Below are 2,920 nucleotides of genomic sequence, written 5' to 3'. Positions count from 1 at the left end.
CGAATTTCCCCACGCAGGGGGACGGTAAAACATTTAGCAGGCTAGGCTCTTTCGTTATGGGAAATTTAAAAGACAAATCGCTCCACCAACTAAGAACGGCCATGCCCCCACCACCCACCGAATCAAAAAGAGTCTCAATCTGTCAATCCTTACAGTGTCCGGGCCGGGTGATTTTTCCCGTTTTGGGGCAAATTAAGCCCAGGTCCACTCGGTGGTGCCCTTCCGTAAATTCCCTTTTAAGTTTAGTTTTGAACCATATTTCCCCCCGGAACCCAAAAAATTTTGGGTTTCCCGTAAGTCCCCGGGAGTCATTGAAGCAATCCGGCGGATCGTAGTTTGGATCGTTTATGGTCAGAATACGACGGTATCTGATTCTTCGAACCTTTGTTTCGTCTGTTTAAAAAAAATTTCTTGGAAAATGCTTCGCAGTAGTTCGTCTTACGGCGATCAAGAATTTCCCCTCTAACCCCCCGTAATAAAATGCCCCCGTGCCCTCTTAATCATTCCCTCAAGTTCCGAAACCAACAAAATAGAACCGAGGTCCTTTTCCCAAATTTTTATGCCCTTATTCAGGCGAGTCCCTGCTTGAACATCTAATTTTTTCAAAGAAATGCCCCGGCCACCCGAGACCTCAAAAAGCCCAAGGGTAAAACCGGGGGTAGACGGGGCGAGCAGTAGCCACCAAGGAGGGGGCCGCAACCCGGATCTGAGACCCCAAATACGGTTTTTTAACGCAACAACTTTAATATACGCATTGGAGCTGAATTCCGCGGTGCGGCCCCAGATTGCCCTCCAAGGATACCTTTTAAAGGGTTTTTAAAGTTACTCATTCAATTACGGGGCCTCGAAAGAGTCCCGATTTTTATTTTCGTCATACCTCCCCTCCCAGGAGTGGGTAATTTGCGCGCCTGTCCCTTCCTTGGATGTGGTACCCGTTTTCATGCCCCCTTTCCCGGAACCGAACCCCGATTCCCCTTTCCCCGTTACAACCAGGGTAGGATACACGACCCGAAATTTGAAGGTCAGACATTTGAAATACGTCGCGGCCGAGGGCCGTGCGATCAGCCAAAAGTTACCGATTCACAAAAGTGAGGGCTTGCGACGTTTGGTTTGGGAACTGAAAAATCGCCCCTGTGACGGTGCCTTTTCGTATTAGTCTAGAATTGCCCAGTTACCAAGAGGATCGTACGATCTAAGGAACCAAATGTTTTAATAGCCATTCGCGGTTTCACCATAAAAAAATATGTACTTTGAATGCATGGCTTAATCTTTGAGACAAGGGATAGACTACTGGCGGGTCAACCAGATAACCCTTCTTACCCCGGGCACACGTCGTGTAGTTTGGAAAAATGCCGGGTATTGCCTACACCGAATGCGGATTTTTCCACATTTCGTTTTATTTCGTTGTGTACAAAGACACTAAAATTTGCTAATACTATCCGTTGCCGGGGAGTGAGTGGGGCAGTTGCAAAGATCGAATCTAGCTACCGCGCGCAGTGCAGACCTCAACGGGGGCAAGTTGTTTGCACCTGAAGTGTATTGGGGTAGAAATCGCTTTCCCGAGACTCCAGACCCTTCGTTAGATAGTGGATGCATGTAAACCCGACGAGGTTTTTTTGGGATACGCTCTGTCGTCAAAAAAATGGGCGCCGATAACTTCCCTAGGCAGCGGGTTGATAGGTTTTCCAAATACTCGCTCGAAATTAAGTCGTTCCCACTCTCCAGGGGCCCCGGGCTGACTGTTTTCCATGACAAGTCAAAAATTTAAAACCGCGGGTTGGTAAAAAAGCCTCGATGATAAACCCTTTTTCGAGTCGAACACCAGTTCAAATATAGCATCGACATTTTAACCAGGGAAAACGGTTTGCCGGATCGTTGGCCGGCCCAGCGTTTACAAGTAAAACCGCGAGCTAAAACCGGGGAGTTCAAATTTTTATGACACAGTCACAAATTCATTCCTGACACTTACCTGTGAGTCGGGATTCCCTGACTCGTGGAAATTTTCACAGGATTAAAATTTCGACTGGCAGCAGCCAAAAATTTGCCTCGTGATTTCCCACGGTGCCAGTTCCGGGGGGAATTCAAATTTCGTTTCGTCAAACACGCCAACGACATGTTGTACTTCAGTAAAAAAAAAAAATTCAAAAAATTTTATTGTTTGTTTTATTGGGTTTATTGCAAACGTACATTATAGTAAGAGCATTATTAGAGAGCACCTCTCTCGCACACTCACTTGCCTCGCAGATTTGTCCATCAAAAGTGGACAAATCTGTAGTATACGGATTTTGAATTTCAAGAGATCGCAGTGAGGTGGGGCCGCACTCTACAAGTACCGATACCCGGACCGGAACTAGGAGTCTACGAATTATTTTACACCTTTCAGTGATGGGATCGATATCGTTTCGGATAGAACGAGGAATTCAAGACGTTACCAAATTGACCGTTGCTGTGGCTTACCATCGGCGGACGCCGAAGCGGTCCCGTCCGCGCTTATCGTTGCCTCCCAACGCAGAGAGGCAGAAAGTTATCGTTACAGATTGGGGCGAGATTCTGACTTAGAGGACGTCAGTCATAATCCCTCAGATGGTAGCTTGCACCATTGGCTTATCTAGCAAGCACATAAACCAAATGTCTGAACATCGGTTCTCTCGTGACTGAGCAGGATTACCATTGCCAAAGACATGTCATCAGTTGGGTAATAAACTAACCTGTCTCACGACGGTCTAAAAACCAGCTCACGTTCCCTATTGTGGGTGACAAGCCAACGCTTGGTGACTCTGCTTCACAATGATAGGAAGAGAGCCGACATCGAAGGATCAAAAAGAAACGTCGCATGAACGCTTGGATTGCCACAAGCCAAGTTATCCATGTGGTAACTTTTCTGCACACTCTTGCTTAACAACTCTAAAGTCAAAAGGAT

General features: G+C 46.7%; 1 pseudogene; it reads right to left on the bottom strand.

Annotated features, from left to right (window-relative positions):
• Positions 1-2,263: 2,263 nt before the first annotated feature.
• Positions 2,264-2,920, bottom strand: part of LOC117320366 — a pseudogene marked incomplete at its 5' end in the record, with an annotated part of 3,157 nt that continues 2,500 nt past the window's right edge.

The sequence above is a fragment of the Pecten maximus genome, unplaced genomic scaffold (genome assembly GCF_902652985.1).
Source record: "Pecten maximus unplaced genomic scaffold, xPecMax1.1, whole genome shotgun sequence".
Classification (NCBI taxonomy): Eukaryota; Metazoa; Mollusca; class Bivalvia; order Pectinida; family Pectinidae; genus Pecten; species Pecten maximus.
Note: the sequence above shows the minus strand (reverse complement) of the source record. Positions and strands in the feature narration are given on the sequence as shown.